This window comes from Lissotriton helveticus, chromosome 5_1, assembly GCF_964261635.1.
Source record: "Lissotriton helveticus chromosome 5_1, aLisHel1.1, whole genome shotgun sequence".
NCBI classification, from domain to species: domain Eukaryota; kingdom Metazoa; phylum Chordata; class Amphibia; order Caudata; family Salamandridae; genus Lissotriton; species Lissotriton helveticus.
Window position 1 is genome coordinate 1,646,268,583 of NC_136065.1, and position 24,512 is coordinate 1,646,293,094.

The following is a 24,512-nucleotide window of genomic DNA, read 5'->3' on the forward strand; positions in this document are numbered from 1 at the left end:
CTTTCTTGCAATGGGCGCCAAAGAAGCAAAAGTTGTACATAACTTTTTTCTTCTTGTTACAGATTTAGCCACTGTCCGAAACTCCAAGGATCTTCAGGAAACAGAAAACCCAAACCGGAACCTTCTGAAATGGATTACCGGTAAACTGTCCCCAAAGGAGGTCTGCACAGGAAGGCACGAAGAAGGCCAAGCACCTTTTAGAAGATGGGTGGGGTCTTAAATAGGAAGACCACACCCAAAATGGCCATCACGTTTGTTCACGTCTTTACTTGACATTACAAGCAGCTAATTAACATACTCACCAGCACCAAAAACGGAGCTATTAAACTCGCGAGCACTTTTCTCTTGCAGATCCTGTATTCTGCAGTCTCGTTGTTGAGCGCTCTGTTCTCTTAGCAATGTTGCACCTTCAAGGCTCGACTATTGTGATCATCACGCAACATTCAATGTCCTGAACGATGTCCTGAACAATGTCCCAAATTAAATGATACATTTCCTCAAAAGATGCAAAGTGTCAGAAACAGACTTCAAGTAATAAAAAACTACAGATACCAATGCAAATCAACACAACACAGCACATATGTTAATCTTCTCATAACAGTGGTAGTGCTGGATGCACAAGAATGGAGTGGGGTTTTCTATGTTTGAAATTATGCTTAATACTATGGAAACCATGGATGTTTCAAGCGTGATCAAGGTAATCATGACATTGGCTTGCTGAATTTCTTTGACGAACTTCGCGTTCCGGAGTTACCTGCCCACCCATACTTGTAGGGTGTTTGTAGATGTAACTAGAAGTCATGCAACTTTCTGTATTAGCTGTCCCCAGACGAGGAGAAGAACCTTATTTATTAGTTACAACTTGGATAGAGATTTCCTACATGGCAGTGAGTGGAGGCAGGTATCTACCCAGTCCACCTCGCAGCCTAGAACCGGCTACATTGTGTAGTTTGATGAGATCAATCTAACCAAATCTCTCATGCTTGCTGCTGAGAAGAGGCAGTAAAAGTACAGTCTGGTACCTTGAACAGCCAGGACAGACACAGGCAGATCAATGGCCCAAACTCCTTTTACTCTGGTATTTTCTCCAGTACTAGATTCCCGCTCTTTGCAATACAAACCAGGAGTTGCCTGTGCTTCCTTCACTTCCTCAGTGGTAGAACATTTCTTTTGGACATTGCTCTGAGCATCTCTGAAGTCATTCAGTTCCTGAAAAACATCCAAACGTTCACTGATATCATAAGGCATCTCCACCGCCACTGAACTGGCACTGTCAAGGTCTGGAACCTACATTTTAACCCCGAACAGGACCTCATATGGAGTCCAACCATACAAGGATCTTCTTGGTAGATTGTTTAAGACTTTCTGTAACACATGCAAGTGGTGTACCCAACTGTAACCTGAACCTAGTATTCTAGCTGTTATGTTAAAGACTCCTTTAAGCCACTTTTGTTTTCTCTCCATAACTGTATTTCCCTTAGGATGGTGCCGGAAGGAATAATACACAGTCACAGCCAATGTTCCCATGGTGTCTGTGTAAGCCCAAGAGGCAAACCCTGGACTGTGGTCGAAATGGATTGTGGCTACTGCATAAGTGCCCATGAAGTCTTGCAAGTCCAATATAACAGTTTGAGCATCATCCGATTGCTGTACCAATACCCATAGGAATTAAGATCAGGATTCCACTGCTAACATGATGTATTTAAAAAACCCTTCTGAGTGTAAGGGTCCACAATGGCCCAAGTAAACACAAGCCACAGGCTTGTTTGAGATTAATAGAGGTATCTGAGGCAGGTGAGCTATATTGGAAACCTTTATTTGTCTTTAGCCTGTTTGTATAGACCTGGCCACCAATAGCGTTGCAGCAATAGTGAAATTGTAGCCACCTCTCCTGCGTGAGCAGGTACTGGACCCTCATGTGCTGCTAGGCTTAGTCTTAACCGGCAATCTGAATTAGGTATTACTCTATCCCCCACTCAAGGAAGATGAGCAAATAGCATGTTTTGCGTGCTTAACTGGTAGGAGAATGCTGTTGGAAAACCTTTCAGAAATGGGGTGTAACAGCGCGAAGCTGTGACAGCCTTCCTAATGTCTTCATTTATTCTTCTGCTAGAACGAGTCACTGCAGCGATTGCAGCAGTTTGCACTGTTGCTTTTGCGGCTTCATCAGCTAATGAATTTCCTGCAACATGAATTCCAACACGTGTTGTCTCAGTGTGTGAGTAACATGAGCCGTGGCAAACCTGTTTTAAATTTAGCCACCTGTCCCCAAAGCATCTTATGCTTGACTCGGTACCCTATAAAGTCTCTGAATCCATTCAGGCTTGAGTAATGAAAATACTCATTGTAAATTAAACGAATCACACACAATAAGTATGAGGAACTCAGGATCTGTATTCCTAAGTGCCATAATTAGAGTTTTCAGTTCAGCCAGCTGTGCAGTGCAATCACCATGTGACTGCGTAAATGTTTTATGAGGTTGGAATTCTCCACCCCTCATTTCATTTTTAACCGTTGCTCAAACGGCGGAGTATTGGTGTTTTTAGGCTGGGCAGAACCATTAGTACAGATTATGAAATCATACTGATCAAGAGGCATTATTTCACTCAGCAGAGGTTATTCCTATTTGTATTGCAGGTACGCTTGTGTTAGCAGTGTAGAGTCAAAAACACAATCTACGGAGGGAGGAGCTTCGCGCGCATCCAAGATGGACGCGTGAGCAGAGGGCTCCCGAGACCCTTTCCCCCTCCCGCACCTATCCTGTAAATAATCCTGATTTGGACGACGGGTACTTATCATTGATGCCCTGCTGATGCCCACATTCTTTCCGGAAATCGAATTGGCTACCGGGAACCGGACTTACTGCACTTTGAACCTTGTGGCCTACATCGAAGGCCATCCGGGGGCTTGAGTCCCCGAGGTACCCAGGTGGCAATTGAATAACAACGGCTGGTGCGGTACGTCCGCTGCCCCTGTGATACTTTCGGTTTCGCTTTTGGTCATTGTGGACGGCGACTTGCTGCCGATCGGCGCGCCAGCTCTGATTCTGCTGCCACCCCTCCGCCGGCGTTGGATCCTTGCCCTCTTGCCTTTACTGGCTTGCCACGACGGTAATCATTCTGACCAGATCCCAGAGATTCCGTCAGAGCTCGTCGCCCATCATGGCGGGCAGGGCGGTTGTCGAGAAGCGCATCACCAGAGGCCCATCCCGAGGAGGGGTTGCCCAATCCCAGACTATTGATCGCTTTACTCGTCCGAAGGGCTCCCCAGGCGGATCGAGTGGGGCCCTCGAGGAAACTGGTGATGGTGCTCCTGAAGCTGAGGAGCCAACTTTGAAGGACGTTATGGGCGCCATTGCAAGTGTTCGGACTACCATGGGCCAGCAGTATGAAACCTTGGCAGCTAAGATAGACACGGTGGCGATTGAGGTCAACCTCATCAGGGCGGATTTGGGAAAAACCAATGAACCCTTGATATCAAGACTGCGAGTCTGACCACGGATGTCTTGGATCTCCAGACCACAGTCCGCAATCTCCGGACGACCAGTGACCTGTTTGCCCGTCGGCTGGAAGATTTCGAGAGCCGGGCCAGACGCAACAACGTCCGCATCGTGGGTGTTCCGGAGAACTCCGCTGACTTATCTACAGATGTCCTGGTGGAAGACCTCGTCTTGAACCACCTGGCACCAAAGGGCCTTAGTAAACTTTTCGCTGTGGAGCCGGCTCATCGAGTCCCTGGTGGGAAGCCTAAGCTGGGAGCCACTCCGAGACCCATAATAGCCAGGATTTTTAATTTCCAGGACAGGGACGCCATCCTGCAAGCCTCACGTACGAATGGCGCCACCAAATTTGAGAATGTGTCGATCAGTTTTTACCCGGACTTTACTCAGGCGGTGCAGAAACAACGGATGGGCTTTACGGGAGTGAAAAGGCGACTCAGGGACATGGGACTGAAATACGCTATGCTTTTCCCGGCCCGCCTGAGGATTGAACATGAAGAACGTGCGCTCTTTTTCGACCGCCCTGAGGTGGCCAGTGACTGGTTAGACACTTTGTCGACGCGCCATGACAGCCCGGAGAACTCGAGGTGCGCCGAGGGCGGCTTGGAAGAACAGGAGTAGGGAGTCTACGTCGGCGTGCCTGACTTCACGACAGTGGCTCTGTGACTGTTATGTTCTTACAGTATGGATACCCGGGGGTGGGGGGAATCGGGACTCTTCCTCCTCTGGGGACTTTTTCTCTCTTCTTGTAGGTTAGTTTAATGAGGCGATGGGCACACTGCAAGTTGGGATGGCTCTTCGGTCTACCGCAGGGGTGCAGGGTGGGGGGTTTGTGTTTTGAGGGTTCACTGGGGGTGGTGGGGGGGACTTTTCTTTCTTGTTTGTATCGAGGCTGTGCTTTGTTCCATATTTGCTGCTATGTGCCTGTTTCGGGTGGGGGGGCCAAATGTTTACTTCTGGGATGGGGGGTGAGGGGCTGAGGGTGTTTAGCTGGAATGTCAACGGTCTTGGTGATAGGATAAAACGGGGGATAGTAATGCAATATTTGAAGCGATGCTCCCCAGATGTAGGTTTGCTCCAGGAGACACACTTAGTAGGTAATACGTGCCAGGCACTGAATAGACGGGGTTACCGATTGGTGGCCCATTCCGGCTTTACCACTGGGTCGAGGGGGGAGGGCATTCTGGTTAAGAACTCCCTCCCTCTGGAGATAGATAGCACGGTGTTGGATGACAGGGGCCGCTACGCGGCTATTACGGGAAGGTGGGAGGGGAAGTCTATCTCCATATTGTCTGTGTATGTTCCGCCTGGTCTACGGTCCACCACATTCACTGATTTGGGTAGGGTGGTTCTGGGGCTTCCTGACGGCTTATTGGTAGTGGGTGGCAATTTTAATTCCGTGGTTAATGGGGAGAAGGATCGTAGCCCCCCCAGACTCCTTCCCGCATTGCAGTTATGGCTGGGGACATTTTTAGACACGTTTGGTCTGGCGGATTGTTGGAGGCAGCTGCACCCTGGACAGCTGCAGTACACCTTTTACTCGGGAGCTCATGGGAGTCTCTCGAGACTCGATTATATCCTCGTACCGGCGGAGCAGATGGTCTCTGTAAGGGAAATCAAGCATTTAGCTAGAGGGGTCTCCGACCACTCCCCGCTCTGGCTCACTATTGATGCACAGCTGGGGGCCGGGGGTCGGATTGCCCCGATCAATCCGTGGCACTTTCACAACCCCAAAATTAGATCGGAGGTGGTCAAGTGTATGGACTTCTACTTTGCTGAGAATGAGGGGTCGGTGTCCTCCCCGGTCTCCTTGTGGGAGGCTTATAAAACTGTGATTCGTGGTCAGACTCTGTCCTTGATTGCTAGCGAGAGGAGGAGCAAAAATGAGGAGGTGGTGGGCTTGGAAACTGAAATTACTGGGTTGGAGGAACAGTTGGAGTTTGGGGCTACACCTGAGCGATTGCACTTTTTGGCTCTTAAACAGTCTGAATATAGGGCTTTGGTAACTGACGCGGCCAAGGCAATGAATCGTGTGCAGCAGGGGCGTTTGTATGATGTGGGTGATAAAGCGGGAAAGTTGATTGCTTGGCTAGATAAACGTGATAGATTGAATCGGGTGGTGCCTGTGGTTGAGAAAGTGGACGGAATGCGAGTGGTGGACCCGGTTGAGATAGTCGAGGTTTTTGCCCAGCATTTTCGGAAAGTTTACGCGCAGGTCTCGGACAGACCGGAGGAGGACTCGCATTTGTTGCTTCGCGATCTCACGTTGCCTAGCCTCTCAGAATCGGACAGGGTGCTTATGGAGGCGGACTTTTCCACTGATGAGGTTGCGCTCGCCATCCGCTCCCTTCGCTCGGGGAAGGCCTCCGGTCCGAACGGTATACCAGTCGAACTGTACAAGCTATGCCCTGACAAAATGGCACCGTATCTTTGTCGGATGTTCTCGGCATCGCGAGACCTTGGGTCCCTTCCCCGGGTTCAAAGACTGGCGTCCATTGCGGTCATCCATAAAGATGGCAAACCCCGCGAACACTGTTCATCGTATCGGCCGATATCGCTTTTGAATGCGGAACCCAAGATCCTGGCGAAGCTCTTGGCAAACCGGTTGATCACGGTGATTAGTGATTTGATACACCCGGACCAGTCTGGTTTTATTCCCCATCAGAATACCGCGCTCAATCTTCGCCGTCTTCACGGTGTCTTGGCGAGGGCGGGGTCTCTTAATGAGCCGGCCATCCTGGTTTCTCTTGATGCCTCGATGGCCTTCGACACGGTGGAGTGGCCATATCTGTGGGCTGCTCTTGCTAAATTTGGTTTTGGCCCGAAGTTCATTGAGTGGGTCAGGCTTCTGTATGAGCAGCCGCTGGCTTCAGTGGTGGTCAACGGCAGGGCCTCGGAACCCTTTGTTCTCGGACGCGGCACGAGGCAGGGGTGCCCTTTGGCGCCGCTTCTATTTGCGCTTGCCCTTGAACCCCTGGCAGCGTGGCTCCGCTGGGGGCCCTCGCTCAAGGGTATTCGATGGTCCCCGGACTTCGAAGATCGCATATCACTATATGCCGATGACATACTATTGTACCTGACCTCCCCCCGTAAGTCACTAGGAGTCCTCTTCGACGTTTTGAGTTCCTTCGGAAGGAACTCCGGTTTAGTTATCAACTGGGCCAAGTCCTGTATTTTCCCACTCACTGGAGACTCACCCTCTCTGCCCCGCGCTTGCCTGATACCTGTTTCTAGAGGTGGCTTTAAATACTTGGGGATCTATATTTCATTGGATCCCGTGGTACACTATGAGCCGAATTTATTACCCCCGCTTGCCCGGCTTCGGTCGGACGTTGCGGCGTGGTGTAGTTTGCCTTTGTCCCCCTTGGGAAGAGCGGCCCTGTTCAAGATGTTGTCTCTTCCCCGTTTCCTGTATGCCTTCCAAAACACGCTTGATCTGGTGCCGGCCAGTTATTTTCGTGAAATTGAGGGCCTCCAGAGGAGACTGGTGTGGGGCGGGCGCCCCCACATTGCATTGGCAAAGTTGACTTTGCCCTGGTACGACGGTGGTATAGCATTGCCTGATATTAAAAGATACTACTGGGCATCTCAGTTGAGCGCTGTTAACCATGCCATGTATGGTCCAGTTCTGAATCCCGCATTTGCGATGGATAGGTGGCAACTGCCCGGGGGCGATTATAACAGAGCGCTCTATTCTAGAACCGCCCGGAAGAACCAGACGGGTCCCACTGGAGTGGCGGTGCGAGTGTGGGGTAGTGCGACTACAGCAACGGGGTGGACGGGTAGGCTGACTAGAGCGACCCCCCTATATGCCGCGGAGAGGTTGGGTCAACTATGGACGTCGAAGGGTTTCGATAGATGGCACCTTATTGGCATCAGTAAAGTGGGCGACCTCTGGGCCAAAAATGGAGTTAGGACCTTTGATGAATTGAAACAGGAGTATAACTTGAATGATAGGGAATATTTCCGATATCTCCAGGTCCGTCACGCCCTTGAATCGGTTTTCCCAGCCAGCTCTACGATCCCGGAGTATTCTCCCCTGGAGGACAGAGTGCTAGACGGATACGTTCCTGACAGCACTATCTCTCTTATCTATAAAAAACTCATCAATGATCGTTCGGACCTACTTATTCAGCTTCGATGTGCTTGGACTGGCGATGGGCTGGAGTTGGACGATGAAGACTGGCAGACTGCGACATCCTCTCCTAAAGAGGTCGCGATTCCGGCGCGTCTCCGACTGGTACAGCTGAAGATTCTGCACCGAGTCTATGTCACGGGTCCACGATTGATGCATATGGGTTATTCTGCGGATGGGCTGTGTAGGCGTGGTTGTGGTATGCTTGCTACCTACCTCCACATCATATGGGAATGTCCGGAGGTAGTGATTTTTTGGACTCAAGTGCATGCGATGATGGGTGAGGTGACGGGCGTTGAGTTATTGCCTGAGGCCAGACGCTGTTTGTTGAACATCTGGGAACCGAATGACTGCACTGTTGCTCAGACTCAATGGGTCACGCTGGGCAACATGGTTGCGAAAAGGGACATCGCTCAATTGTGGGGATCTCAGAGGGCACCATCAGTCCTCACCTGGGAAGAAAACATGGACTGGTGCATGTTTAGAGAAAAAATTGTATATGTTTCCCGTGGTAGGCCCAAGAAATGGGATAGGATATGGGGTCAATGGAATTCATACCGAGGAGAGATATGCGCTCCCCCACTTATTGAAGCTCCCAACACTCCTCGATCTCCTTGACTGTACGTTTCGGTTTCCTAAGTTCACATAATGCACGATATGTTTCTTGCTCTCTGTCCCCCCCTTCTCCCAGGATCTCTCCTTTTTCATAACACCGCTCATTGTTCGCCTTTCCCATGCCGTATGAGACAATCATTACATTGCAAGGTACCGCCTCGACTCTTTCTATGGTTAAGTTTATTGTTGTTTATTTTGTATAAAATGTGAAACCTTTTAAATATCCTCTTATTGCCACGAACTTTGGATAATATCATGCTTCTTTGCTGCCGGGCCTTCGGTTGTCGGCTGATGAGCTGTGTCTTATTTTTGGCAACTCCACGTAGAACGCAGAGTTATAGAAAACTCCCCGCTTTGCTCCCGAGCAGAGTTTTTTTGTGTTCGGGTGCTCAAAATGCATTTTTGGGCACGTGGGAGCAACTTACCGGGATACCTGTGATTGGCAACAATATTTCCTATCTGTTCGCGAGTGCCACAAGATTTGGTAGCCGGTCTCAAGGTCCAGCAAGAATGTGAGATCGCGACCACGTCATTCGAGCACGCCATCAGACTTCCGGCGGAGGTTTTGGGATGATCGCAATCCGAAACGTGCAAAATTTGCAATCTAGAGAAGAATCTCTCTTGAGCAGCATCAAAACCTTCTCAAAATGATGATTTGGATGAAAAAAACCTCCTCAGATTGACATTTGGCTGTACTCTTTTGTGCAAGGAGTCCTTTTTCTTTTTTCCTTTTATTTTCAAAGAGGAAGGAAGTGCCCCAGGGTCTCCAACCTCCTGTTCCTGTCCCAGGCTCCTCTCCATGCTATGTCCATCTCCTGTTCCCTTTTCATTTGGATTTGGATTTGGAGCTGGAAGCATCCCTCTTTGTGTCTGCTGAATTATATATAATTGGATTTGAGGACTTTTGAATTTGAGATTTCACAAGTAAGTTGGAAAATTGGTGTTGTTTGTTTGATTGGGGCTTTGCACCTACATTTTCTTGTACTTTTCATCGATTGTTTTCGATTTATTGTGGTGGGTTGCCTGTAGTTTCAGTAGGGGCCTAGTTGTTTCTTAGCAAGTGATTTTTCTTCTTTTATAATGGAAACATGTCACAAGGTACACCACATTTTCTTCAACTTTTGAAATCCATTTGAAATATTTATTTAATTCACTAGCCTAGTAGTCTGCCGCTAGGCCTTTCAGCCAATGGTCCAGAGCCACTCATGGGTGCATGAGACAACTGTTTCTGTGGTGTCTGTTGACTTAATATATAATTTAGGGCATGGATGGCATTGAATTGAAATGCAACATGTGGTTTTTGGGGTATTTCACTTTTTTATGTGTATTAAATAAATGCCTTTCTTGGATGTGCGTGGTTGTAACTTGCAAATATTTTTTAGCCCAGTGGATTTTTGATTTTGGCATTGTTGCATTAAAGCTGTGTTGTTTAGCATGCCTCCTTTGTCTGGCTAGTGTGTGAGTAGTGTGCCAGCATTTGCCTTGGCTGAGCCTCCCCTTTTGTAAAGTCTATGTCCATATAGCCCTGCTTAAGTTCATTGTTTCTAGGCCTCCTGCTTGTTGTTGGTGTGAGTGACTGACCATGTGGCTGGTGGCTGTTTTGTGAAGGCAACAATGCCAAACAGGGTCTGTTACATTTGTATTTTTGATGTTGTTCTTCTTCTTTCCTATCCTTCCTCAGTGTGCTGTACACTAGTACTAAACCATGAAATCAAAGTCTCACAAATCAAAAGTCTACACTTTTATGTTTTTTTAATAACTGAGGTAATAAATGTAAAAATATTAATAACACTAACAAGTGACCACACACTAAGTTATATATTATATTTGTTTTTTGCACTAGTAGTAATTGAAATACACCAATGAATACCATGTTTCACTGATGTTCTTCTTGCTTCTTTGCTTTTAGGTGCACAAAAGAGGAGGAGACGTCATCACCCATTCTACTGCCAGACATATTTCCTGCTGTACACGACGGCACGTGACGTGTGACCACATACATCTCTTCAACTTGTGCCACTGCTTCCTGCTGACATCTCAAAATGGCCCCAAAGAAAGGTAACAGGTGCTCCAGTACCAAGAAAGTTGCAAGTGAGAAGAAGGCATTGCCACTTACAAAGTCTGGAATGTCGCCCAAGATCTTTTCTGGGAAACCAAAAATTGCACCTGCATTAGCGATGTCCGGGGAGCAAGCTGGGAGGAGCAGCCCTGCATCAGTGGACCCACCCGACAACCTAGGCCCAAGCCCATGTCTGTCACAGAGGCAGCCAGTCTAATCACGACAACGCCGACGAGCAATGATGTTGAAATTGACTTATTGTTATCGCAAAGTAGTACCCAATCAATGTAGGCAACTGAAATAAGTGGGCAATAACAACGGCAACCACCCCCAATAGTAGTTGTCCCTCTGGAAGTAGGGGCAGTTCAGGAGATCGAGCTTCCTGCAGAGGAAGAAGAAGAGCAAGCTAATCTTTCAGAACATCCATTGTCTTCCAGATCCCCAGCAAGGAAAAGGAGGGCTAGTCAATAAAGTTCTTCTCCAAGCCCCCTTTCTGATGATCTAGACACCACTTGGATGCCGCCTCCATCTGAGGTGGAGTCCCGCCACGCCCATGAGACAAGGCTAGGGAAAAGGAAGGTTCCAGAAAGCCTTAGAGTTATGGAGGTAAGGTAGAAGAGGAGGATGATGACGTTCCAGTCATCATGGATATTAGTCCTGCCCCAGTGGAGACTGACATTATTACCCCATCCCAAATTGCTGTGAGGCATGTGGCATGGATACCAACAAAGCAAACACAAGGAGATGATGGATGGAGCACTGAAACTTTTCAGACACTCACCCCCAGTCACAGATCTGGGTTGAATCCATCATCATTCTTTAGCTCACTTTGCCACTTCAGTTCAGACCCAGCTATATGCAAATCAGTCTTGACCATGTGCCTCATGGGAACAGTCCTGCCCGAACTGGCAAGACAGGTGTTCCCTGAACTGGAAACAAGCATCCTGGGACAGGTTTCTGGGTAACACTCTTCATCAGCCTGGCTAGCTTGAATCCAGTTTCAAAGTGAGCAAGGGACCCACGTATGGGCATACCCTGCCAACATAGGGGGAATAAAGTAAACACAAGGAGATGATGGATGTGTCATTGAAACTTTTCAGACACTCATCCCCAGTAACAGATTTGGGTTGAATCCATCATGATTCCTTAGCTCACTTTGCCACCTCAGTTCAGACCCAGTTATGTGCAAATCAGTCTTGACCGTGTGCCTCATGGGAACAGACCAGCCTGAACTGCCAAGCCAGGTCTTCCCTGAACCTGAAACAAGCATCCTGGGATTGGTTTCTGTGTAACACCCTTCATCAGCCCAACTAGCTTGAATCCAGTGGCAAAGTGAGCAAGGGACCCACGTCTGTGCATACCCTGCCAACTTAGGGCAAACAAAGCAAATACTTGGAAATGATGTACGGAGCACTGAAACTTTTCTGACACTCACCCCTAGTCACAGATAAGTGTTGAATCTATCATCATTCTTTAGCTCACTTTGCCACCTCAGTTCAGACCTAGCTATACCCAAATGAGTCTTGAGCCTGTGCCTCATGGGAACAGGCCAGCCCGAACTGCCAAGCCAGGTCTTCCCTGAACCACAAACAAGCATCCTGAGACCAGTTTCTGGGTAAAACCCTTCATCAGCCAGGCTAGCTTGAATCCAGTGGCAAAGTGAGCAAGGGACCCATGTCTGGGCATACCCTGCCGACTTAGGGCGAACAAAGCACACACAAGAAGACGATGAACGGAGCGCTGTAACCTTTCAGACACTAAACCCCAGTCACAGATCTGGGTTGAATCCATCATCATTCTTTAGTTCACTTCGCCACCTCACTTCAGACCCAGCTATATGCAAATCCATCTTGACCCTGTGCCTTATGGGAACAGTCCAGCCCGAACTGCCAAGCCAGGTCTTCCCTGAACCGGAAACAAGCATCCTGGGACCAGTTTCTGGGAAACACCCTTCATCAGCGAGTTAGCTCGAATCCAGCGGCAAAGTGAGCAAGGGACCCAGGTCTGGCATACCCTGCCAACTTAGGGCGAACAAAGCAAACACAAAGAGATGATGGATGGCAGGCTGAAACTTTTCAGACACTCACCCACAGTCACAGATCTGGGTTGAATCCATCATGATTCCTTAGCTCACTTTGCCACCTCAGTTCAGACCCAGTTATGTGCAAATCAGTCTTGACCGTGTGCCTCATGGGAACAGACCAGCCTGAACTGCCAAGCCAGGTCTTCCCTGAACCTGAAACAAGCATCCTGGGATTGGTTTCTGTGTAACACCCTTCATCAGCCCAACTAGCTTGAATCCAGTGGCAAAGTGAGCAAGGGACCCACGTCTGTGCATACCCTGCCAACTTAGGGCAAACAAAGCAAATACTTGGAAATGATGTACGGAGCACTGAAACTTTTCTGACACTCACCCCTAGTCACAGATAAGTGTTGAATCTATCATCATTCTTTAGCTCACTTTGCCACCTCAGTTCAGACCTAGCTATACCCAAATGAGTCTTGAGCCTGTGCCTCATGGGAACAGGCCAGCCCGAACTGCCAAGCCAGGTCTTCCCTGAACCACAAACAAGCATCCTGAGACCAGTTTCTGGGAAAAACCCTTCATCAGCCAGGCTAGCTTGAATCCAGTGGCAAAGTGAGCAAGGGACCCATGTCTGGGCATACCCTGCCGACTTAGGGCGAACAAAGCACACACAAGAAGACGATGAACGGAGCGCTGTAACCTTTCAGACACTAAACCCCAGTCACAGATCTGGGTTGAATCCATCATCATTCTTTAATTCACTTCGCCACCTCACTTCAGACCCAGCTATATGCAAATCCATCTTGACCCTGTGCCTTATGGGAACAGTCCAGCCCGAACTGCCAAGCCAGGTCTTCCCTGAACCGGAAACAAGCATCCTGCGACCAGTTTCTGGGAAACACCCTTCATCAGCGAGTTAGCTCGAATCCAGCGGCAAAGTGAGCAAGGGACCCATGTCTGGCATACCCTGCCAACTTAGGGCGAACAAAGCAAACACAAAGAGATGATGGATGGCAGGCTGAAACTTTTCAGACACTCACCCACAGTCACAGATCTGGGTTGAATCCATCATCATTCTTTAGCTCACTTTCCTACCTCAGATCATACAACCAACACCACCTCCAGCTTCCATATTTCACTGCAGCCACCTACATCCACCAGAACCCAGCTCAGTAGAAGTAGGTACTGCAGAGAGTCAAACTTCACGTCCACCTAACCAGTTTATCCGGCCTTGCAATTGGCACCAGCAGCACCAGAACGTTGACCTCCTCAGTTTGGGACTTATTGCTGGTTAGCAGTTGAAAATTGCTATATGCTCCATTTGTGGACAATGTGTTAGTTGGGGTAATCTTCATACAAACTATGCTGCTGGAGGCCAAACAACCCATCTGAAAAAATACTACTTGTTTCAGTGGGAGGTGCTCCTTAGAGGCCACAAAACTGCACCCATTGTTGGTGGGGATGAAGAAGTAGAAGATTCGATCACAGTGGAAGGTGAACAAGAGTGAGACATTTTCTCTGGTACACAAAGTAGCCATATACCCCAGCTGTGCAGTGGTACTGCCCACATCCTCATCAGCAACATCGCAGGGGCACAAGACTCAGGGTGTCAGAGTCAGGCTGAGACACCAATGGGTGCCAGGCAAGAGAGGATCGCAATGCAAAAAATATGTATTGAGCCTAACATCTGCCATCAAGATGTCACCTGCATCAGCGCCACCAGAAAAGAAAAAAATAAAGGCTACCATTCTCTGCACGTTTAGGTTGGAGGGGCAGTACGAATGCAACCACCCAATGGCACATTTGTACAATGGGAAGCTGGATAAAATGTTTGCACTGGACCTCCTACCTTTTTCTTTTGTGGGAGGGGTGGGTTTTCTTAAATTTACGACAGCCATCTGCCCAAAATGGAAGATTCCCATCCGTTTCTATGTCACCAGAGTTGCTGTTCCAGCACTACATCTTGACTTGCTGGAATTGCTTGAACAAGCTTTGCAGCAGAGTGCTGTTCACATTATCCAACTGACAACAGACATGTGGACCAGTTGCAAAGCCACTGATTACATGTGTATCACTGCATCTCTTTCGTGGGAGTTAATGAAAAGATATCTGCAGCAGGTGTTGTTGACACTGCTGAGACTTTTAATGCCACTAGGAAATATGCAACTGTAGCCATGTTCACAATGGAGAAATCTCATACTGCTGCAAACATTTTGGAAGACTTTGACAGAAAGGTCTTTGAATGGCTGCACCCAAGAGGGCTTAAATTGGTTTTGTTGCCACAGACAAAGGCAGTAATATAGTTAAGGCCATGGTCGATGGTGGCTATTTCAGGGTCCTGTGTTTGGTGCACTGAATTAACATCATTGTTCAAGACTTTCTGAAAAAATAAACAGAGTCAGCAACTTACTGACCGCATGCAGAAGAATCTGCAAACATTATAGCCATTCTTTTAAAGCCCACAAGCAGCTCAGGATCACTTAACGTGAGCATAGAATGCCAGTTAGAACACTCATCCAGTAGGTGCCATCACATTGGAACTCTTATTAAATGCTTGAACGTCTGTTTGAGCAGTACAGACCAATCAATAAATATGTCATTCAAAGAGGGGATGCTACTGTGAAAGGGATGATCATTGAGATGGACCAATGGGGCATAGTTAAATGCCTGACAGAGATGGTACTTCTTTTCGAGCTCAATGAATTCAGTAAGGAGGACTATACTATGAGCCAAGCTATCCCATTGCTGGACATGCTACAGGAATAGCAGAAGGAAGTGTTTGCAATGTATGCAGGTGTGGAGGAAAAAAAGAAGAATATGAGTTGGTGGAGAGCTTAGCCCTTTGCTTATTTGAAAATACAAGGGTGTAAAGAGGCATTGTGTCATCCAACCATTACATTTGTTCCACAATTCTGGATCCACAGTACAAACCAGTACTGAACACATTGATTCCTTTTTCAGAAGGGTATGTTGCCAACTACAAAACATGGACAGCTATGGAACCGAGTCGCTGAGAAAAAGAATGGCTGGGAATTAGAGGCCTGCTACTCCACGCCACAACAAGTACTGCAGGGCAGCCAGTGTTAAGTTCAACTTCAGAGCCTGAGGGCAGTGTGGTTGGCTCACAGTAACCAAAACCTCCAGCAACTTCAAGAACAACATCAACAGCAACAAGAAGAGTAGCACCAACCCCACCAAAATGAGCCAAGAATGCTTTCTACAGCAAGGGCTTTTTAGGTCCAGTGCTAAGGCAAACGTAAAAGAGGCAGAGCAAAGTGGAGCACCCCTTTGCATTGAGCGGATGGTCCAACCTATCTGGATGACACAGCAGAGGTCTTCATTGATCAAAACCCATTGCTGTATTGGTATGGGAAAAGGCGCCAATGGCCAGTGCTCAGCAGGATGGCTATAAACTACCTGGCTTTCCCTGTTGCAAATGTCTCTTCTGAGCATGTTTTCAGTGCTGCTGGTGCAGTTCTGACGGTGAGAAGGACCAGTCGTTCACCTCAAAACATGGAGAGGTTAAACATGATCAAAATTAATCAGCACTTTATACCATTGGATTACACCATACCTGAAGTAGCACAGCAGGAAGATGATAACGACGACTTAGGTCATGATGGATATAGTGTGTTAGATTACCTACTTTTGGGTGCAAGACCAGAGTTTGAGGATGAGCTCTACTTCCCTGACAACAACTAGGCTTTTGACTTGTTAATTTCTTTCTTGTGTTGACGGCCCAAAAAAAGCCCCCCTAAAAGATACAGTTAAGGAATATTATTTAATTTTATTATTTGTGTGTGTCACTGTCTTTCTGGTTCAAATCACAACAAATCCATCACCACAATCTTACTCTTTCATTACTGGACTGGAGTTGCAACTGTTTGCAGTCAGTGAAGAAGTAAATCCACTCCCTCGAGTCCTGCTCCAGTCCTGACTCGCCCTAAATCTATTTCCCTCAAGCCAGACATTGGATGGAGAATAGTACAAGAAATGTGAAATGTGTGCCTGCCTCGTCGAGCCCCTCCCAAGAACCTGACTATAGCTATCCTCCTTTCTGAGCTTGGAGGGACTGCCCCGTAAGAACAGGTAAATCATGCTATGCATTGGACACTGACTCTGAGTGATTGGTGTTTGTGTTGCTGTTGTACATAATTTATAGTCTACTAGTATTTAATCTACACACAAAAAAGTGACTCAAGTCAATGTTTCCCTTCTTGTTGTTCAATAATAAAATTGTACTACTGAAGGCCGATCCATTGCATTTTTGATTCTAGTACACTACAGAGTTGGACACTGTGATGACCATACCATACTTGCAGTCAGTCAGTAGGATCGGAGATGATTGATGGAATAACTTGGGCGTTTCATGAAGTGGCCTAAAATGTAAACAGGTCAACAACAACAACACTAGACCTCCATGTCTGTGCAGTGGTGGAGGCGAGTGTCGTGGTATGACTGACAGCGGTGCATTGATTTAGTTACTTAATTTGGAAAATGCTATGTTGCTGTGTATGTGTGCTCAGTGCTGTCTGGCTTAAAATCTAAGCTAAGTGGAGGTTGGGTTGGAGCCGCGGGCCTGCTCCTCTTGTTGTTGTAGATGCTGGAAACAGAGCAGACATGATTTAGACATGCCGCCTCTGAAAGTTTTCTTGTTGCACTCCTCCTTAATTTATGCAGTTTAACTTTACTTTTCTCCTTGAGTTTTCAATGTCCCTTTTGTTTTTTCATCTACACTTACAGACCCGTCTTTACCCTCTGCTACAATGAGAAAAAGAACCCACACTTACCTTACCAATCTGCATCCGCCAGACAGGCCCCAAAGATTGACGGACGGCCCGCCCATGGAAGGAAGGACCAAGAGGAATGCCGACTGCTGAAATGCAACTCCCAAATTAACCATAACATAGCTATACTATCATCTTTTCATTTGATTCATTTTTGCTCTTCAATCAGTGCAACTGTGTGTTTTGTTGTTTATTAAGATTGCTTATATTTGACTCCTACAGATATGTTTTAATTTTCTTTGTTTGCTTTAAAATGAAGCCCGGTACAACAAAACATAAAATGTATGTAACTTGAGTCTCTCTGGGGGGCAGACAGGCAAGGCAATTGCCTAATATTAACAATTGATAATATACTGCTGCCCTGTAATACCAATAGTCTAGTACTATTCATCATCATCAAGTCCTCATCATGAATGCATTTCCTTTTTCTCCCTTAACAGATTTATGATGACCATTTGCCAAGATTGTGTGTTGTCCATGTGTAGTGGTTGTCTTTGTCAAACCTTCCCCTCAATTACCACTTCGCAACCATTCATCAAACCCTAACCCTCTTCCTCCGGGCTGTATGATTTATATTGAGGTATGACTAAATTATACATTTACACCAATAATCGAACACACACTTGCTGGGGAGGATATGGTGAAAGCAACTCTAATTCAGGGCAGGGCGAGGATATTCGTCAGCTCTAATTATTTGTAGCCTACACTGGCAACATATAGATAAGATAGCCCACCCATGCTCAGTATTCACTAATCAATTTTTTTTCAGAGGAACATAATTAGGTTTCCTGTTTTTAATGTTTGGTAATTTCTGGGGTGGGGTTTTAAGTGTTTTCAAGTGATTTCAGTTCCTTAGAAAAACAGTGGTTATCAGTGGTTACACATTTTCTTGCCATTGAAAACAACAGGAACAGTGTTTTTCCGGTGTTTATGGAAAGTTTTGCTTTTATTGTGGCTTGCTTTCTATACTGATTTTGCATGGTATATAGACAGTATACGTACAGTGTATATAAGGTCCAAAAACATTTTTGCAAATCAAACTTATTGCAGTACACCAAATCAATACTTCTTCGGCGAGTCTTTGGCCATGTGCGCTTGCTCTTTCCTTCCCATGTAAACCTTTTTCTGTGAAAAGGCCCTCTCAACATTGGCACTTGAGACTGGCAATGCTCAAACAGCCAGTACACAATTTGCTATCTCTGGCCACTGACATAGCTTTCCATGCCAATACTGGTGCACTTGAAAATTGCCATTCTCTGGGCAGGTTCTGCAACATTTGCGTTTAACTGTGCGCTTATGCAATTAGTTATTGAAGTAGTCAAAAATGAAGCAGCACTTTTGAAACTACCGAGAAAATTCCCCTTCATGGAAGGGATCTAGAACTTGTGCGAGTACTACAGTTAGGTTTCATTGACTTCAAATGCCATGGTTGGTGAAAGAACATTTCTATGCATCATTGCAAGCCATTTCTCATACATTGTAAAATAAAAGTTCCTGAATTGCTCTTCAACATTGCTTTGCTTAGCGTAAGCACTCTACATGGAACATGTTGCAGTTCCAAAGTCACTAGGTGTGTTGCCTAGCCTACTCTCAAGGAGATGTTTCACATATACACAAATTATGCAGACAAGTGTGTTTTCAGACTCTAGTTTTTTTATTATGAACACTACAGCAGTTATGTTTTCCTGTAAAAATCTAAGAATGTAGTACAGTGTACTTTTTCATATCACTGTCAATAGGAGACAAAAGATCCTCACATTTCTTGCCTTTGGCATCATCACTCAGTAGAAATTCTGTAAATGTTGCCACATGTATAATATAGCATTCACAGCCCCTTGGACTGAAAACCATCAGCTAGTGACACAGTTGGAATGACTCTTTCTTTGATACCACACAAAGCACAAAATGAGAAATATTTGCGTTTTAGTTACCACGCATATCAAAACAGTGCACCAGAATGGACTAAAAAGTTAAATGAATTCTTCATTAACTCTGAAGGTTGTACAGATGTTTTCAGCACACCATCTAACAAGTGGCAAGGATCTCTTACAGGGAAGCACTGCAGCTCAGATATCGATTTTTTGAGGTCATCAAACAACTTTTTCATATACATAGCTGAATCGCTGCAATTACAAACAATATCACTCCAATCTTTGTTGAACTTGGAAAGAACCTTTTTAGCAGCAGCATTCCAAGTGACACTGCATTCCATGTTTTTCAAAAGTCTGGTGTCATGTTTTCACCACTATCCTGTATGCTTGGCAATAGCACACTTTACACATATACTTGCCACCATACCTTGCATTGAATATTTAAAGCCTGAGGTGTTTGCAATTCACCTACTATCAATACTAACTCACTAGATACTGGGTGCTGATATATCAAGGGGTTCTACCCATTTTCTGTGGGTAAATGTGATGGCTCATGTTGGGAAAGATTCTTATGAAACCAGCTATTTTACCTATCAGTAAAAGACTCAAAAGCAGCTAAAGTATCAAATATGATTTTGATATTTCCTGATTCTCTACAGTTTATAAAATAATTGAACAAGCCCTAAAACATGCTACTTAACCCGCCATCTTTAGACCAAAGACCACAAAACCGAAAAAAGCAAACGAAGAAGACACAATATTTTAGTGACATCCCTAAACAACAAAACTCAAGCAGAATAACGTCAGCCAAGTCTTTCTTGCTACTAGCTTATATAACAAAGTTATACTGTACTGGCCCCTTCAGGAAGAAAGCAAAATACACTTTCACTCATCTTTTTTATTCTTTGAGTGGCATTTATTTTGTGGTTGTGTAGGTGTTTTTTCAGTGTTTATATGTTTACACTGGTGAACACTAATTCCCTTTTGGTGGAGTTTCATCGGTTATTATAGGTTTAATCCTAAAACCGGACATCCTAAACATAATGCATCATAATTATTAATTGCTGGCATCGATTTATCCTCCCTCCAGCACTAAAGTTTATGCTTGTCCATTTCATTGGTCAAGTCAACTTCAGTTTGTAACTTTTACTAGGCTATCCCTGCCACCATTATTTACTTCCTCATCATGGTTTCTTGTTTGGCATTCTTTTTCTTGTGTACTGTACTTCTACTACTCGTTCCCTAGTCTCCCTCAGGAGACTGACTGTCTCATTTTCTTTTTTTGCAAATGCAACTGCTACCACTGCTACCACCACCCACCTTGGCAACTTGGGAAACAAAACCATCATCATGTAGCCATCACTTTGCCTAAACATCAATCACAGGTAAGAGAAGAAGTGTGGGGGAGGCAATAATGTATATACTATGGAAATTAATTAATTCACACATCCTCCTGAGTACATATTACATTGGGGTTTTAGTTACAGAATGCATAGTCTGGGAGGAGAGACACTATTGGCAGATTTCAAAAACTTGCTCCGGCCCTGCAGCAAAGGAGGACACAAACAAGGTGATGTAAAAGAGTAACTCCCCCAGAAAAGATTACATCAAATGCATTGTAAAACTATAAATAATGTTTTACCCTAAGAAATAAACTAGAGGAAACCCCCAACATCTAACTCACCCCTCTCCCTAACCCCAGCCAATGTCCAGTAAATGAAATACTCATGCTTGTCCACTCCAAAATGTCTATCCAAGAAGACCAAATAAATGTCCAAGAACAACACCTAAAGTTTCCCCAACTCCCAACATCCCACCCACCAAAAATAAAGATTAAAAAAGGGGCAAGGTTAAGGAGCACTGAGGTCTAGCAGCAGGCATGCCAGGTATTGCGCTCCAGGTCCTCCTCCAGCCTGGACTCTAGGCACGCCATCAGGAGGAGCACGCAGCACCAAAAGGAACAACAGGGGTGGGCAGCAGTGGTTGATGATGACGAGGTACGGTGGGCGGCTGTCAGAACATGGCGAAGCCCGGGGGGCTTGGCTAAGGCCTGGGGCTTTGGAGGAACCTGCAGCTGCTGTCTCCTCCTCCTCCACTGCCAGGACAACCAGCCAGTGATATTCATCCTGGATGGCCTCCAGCTTGCGTTGCCGTGCCCTTGCTGCTAACTACTTCCTGTTGGGTTGGGAAGGAATAGCTATAGCACGAAAGAAAAAAGACAATTGTAACCAATACTCTTTGTAAAACAGTAACACAAAATGATACCCATAAAATTATAGTGGCACAGTAGCACTAGCAGTACATAACATTTGTAGTATCCTCACTTCCTTGGCCCCTAAGATTTTGAAGTGATCATTGATGATTACACTTTCAGGCATTAGGCACCATGGAGAAGACAAGTATTCTTCTTCTCTCTCTTGTTTAACACAATTAATCTTGTAGGCATACCAGCTAAGTCAGCTTGTGCCCTAGACAGACATACTTGTGTCGCAGACTCACGTTACTTTACTACTGTCTGCACTCTGCAGGTGGGGCAACTGAACTACACAATTATATATTTTTTCATTATGGCCATACTCCGTTAGATCAAAGGCAAATGCTCAATTTCACTTTCACCCTGACTACTACAATAAGGGACATGATATATGCTTAATATGAATGATGATGATATACAGCACAACGTCACATCAGCCACGTGATGATGATGACAAAATGATTTGTAAGTATTTAACCATGCAGCAGAAAGGCCGTCCTTGACTGACACAGTCAAAATGACATGGGTAGGGACTGGAGCAGAAGTGGGCTCGGAGTCGGAGGGAGGTGATTGATGATGGGTGGGTAGGGCATATAGTACATAGTCATGGACAATATATATGTTGTGCTTGCCAACTACTGTGAGTCAAGGGAGTATTCCATTCTAAAATACAACCTCAAACCGAGGGTTTTTTCTCATTGCATTGCTCTTCTGGCATTATTTTATTCTTCACCCTTGGCTTTGGTACTTTGGCACGGTTTAATTTTCTTTTACATTCTCTTCATCCAGTCTCACTCTTAGACTACTATTATACCATCCAGGTATCCATCCATCCAAACATGGCTGTCACATAAAACTTTCACCCACAACATACCATTGTCATTTAATCATCACCCATGCGTCCCTGCTTGCCTTTGAGTTTTACCCCTCCAACCCCACCAGAGGATTCCTTTAACCCACACAGTTTCAACCACCCACCCAGACAGGCCTGCTTTCTGCTTTCTTTCACCTTTCACCCATCCGTCAACCACCTATGCATCCTATCAGCCACTTATATGCATCCAGGGGCCCTTCCTTCACACACACATCCTTCTCTACCAGTCATATATTACATGTCGTCTGACTCTTTGTCTTTATCATAAAACTTTCTCTGCTGAATTGAAGATAGAATAGGATATAGGCCATTAGTTAATCAACCCCCGTTAATGCTAATGCTAAGTAAAGGGTGTCTTCTTCAACTGTTGATTGTTCATAGCAGCTTAGTCTCAGCAGAAGTACAGTGTACTAAGTGTACACCCTTGCAGCGAGTGTAACTTTATTCGTCATTCGCAATAAGTAAGGAATATGACTTACCACCGCCTGCCACTGCTGCTGGCTCACCACCTGCAGCTGCGGCATCCGTTCCCTCCTGAGTGGCATGGCTCTCGCCGCTGGCCCCAGCACTGGTGGTCGGTACACCTGGAAAAACATTTCACATTCTTAGATGCCATATATCCCTCCCATATTAATTTTTTTCATTAGCAAAATTGAAGATACATAATAATACATACACCAAACACATCACTATATACAATTCGGACACTAGAGTAGAGTAGACAGTATGTCTTATCAAAAATAACAAATATCCAGTCGGGCATTTTGTTGGTGGCAAGTTTTGAAAAGCCTCTCAAGAAGAGGACAACCCAAAGGAGTGGACTCAGTGGCTAGAGCTATTGGTGCATCTCATTTTTTGAAAAGAAGAAGGAGTGGCCAACTGGGCAGACATGAGGTCTCTCGTAGCACAAATGTTAAAGCACTTATGTTCATGAAACCAATTTATAGCTTTTTACACACAAGCCATCCAATGAAGATCATATGGCCAAAGTATGTAGGAAATTGTGGGACAGAGCATGGAAAATAATGGTGCCTTCTTCCTGCTCATACTTTCTTCCAGCTATGGTGCAGTAATCAATTGTTCAGTATTGACCATCAACTGATGCTAATAAATAAAATATTAGGCCTGGATTAGGAAAAGTAAAATACACCACTTGGGATGTCCAACATGAGTGACCACGATTTACTGATTGAGCATGATAGAGTAAAAGAAAGCCTTCTCATCTCAACAAACCTGTGTGAAATACCTTACTTAGGCATGCAATCTGCACAGCAGATTAGTGCTACTCGTACTAATAGTAGTAAGGCTTCCTTACCACTACTGGTACTAGTAGTAGCCTAGGACTAATGGGTTCTTACAGTACCACTGCTAGGCAATCCATAAAATATATAAGGGGAGAGGGAAAGCTGAGTGGAAAACCAGAAGAAAGAAAGCTAAAGACAGACTAATACAGTCATAGGCAGTTTGATTTGATTTAAAAAAAGACACTAGAAACAATGTTAGTGGGTAATGGAGCAAAATCAATATTTTTGAAACAGAGAGATCGAAGAGGATTTGGGGAAAAACTTAAATTAGGAAATGGAAATAATGGAGAGGTAAAAGTTAGGGAAATGTTAATATAACATCAGGAGGACTTACCGGGGCCAGCACAGCTATCTGCGTCTGAGGCCGCTCCCTGCTGCTTTGGGAGACCTCTCTGGGTACCGCATCAGGCTCAGCAGACCCAGTCTTCTTCTTCTTGCCCCTGGATGCTGATCATGTGAGACATAATTAAAGAGATAAAAATTATTTGTGTTAAATAATAAATATTAAATAATCACTCTAAAATGTTTTTTAGACAGGAAACAGAAATTGCAATAACATTGACCTATCCTAAATCAGATCGACTATTAGTAGACTAGTATAGCAGTTGCTGACATCCTATCTTTATTATTTCACAGTTCCATTCCATTCCGATTCCTGAATCCTAAACATATCTGCCGTGCCTATTTCAGAATTTGGAATGAATTGCAAAAAAATTACATTTACTTCTAAGTTCCGATTTCATTCGGAATGATCTCTCAGTCTCAACTCCTGTAGTGTATTTCCTATATTCCCAATAGGCTGTGCGAATAATATATCCTATAGATTAGACGTAGGACTCAGGTTGACTAGATCTCTATCGAATATACTAAACTTAATTGTGAGTGCCAGTTAGCTCAAAGGTCACTAGAAACTTTCTCGAATTCACAAGAAGGGATTAGTTTCTGACAACCGCATAAACATAACAACTTTGTTTCCCAAGAATAAGAATATATCTCTCAGAGTCGCAGAAACAATAGATAAGTATTTCACTCAGTCAATCGTGCATGCTTCGTTTCTACAGAGTTGTAGAGAAGTAGAGAGACAGGCG

At 45.4% G+C, this 24,512-nt stretch overlaps 1 long non-coding RNA gene across 1 annotated transcript; it reads right to left on the reverse strand.

Moving 5' to 3' along the window:
* Positions 1-21,177: 21,177 nt before the first annotated feature.
* LOC144753756 (uncharacterized) lies at positions 21,178-23,792 on the reverse strand. The gene is made up of 3 exons (XR_013594510.1): positions 23,759-23,792; positions 22,600-22,704; positions 21,178-21,189 (listed from the first exon to the last, which is right to left on the reverse strand). It is a non-coding gene; the product is annotated as an uncharacterized LOC144753756 (long non-coding RNA).
* Positions 23,793-24,512: the final 720 nt, after the last annotated feature.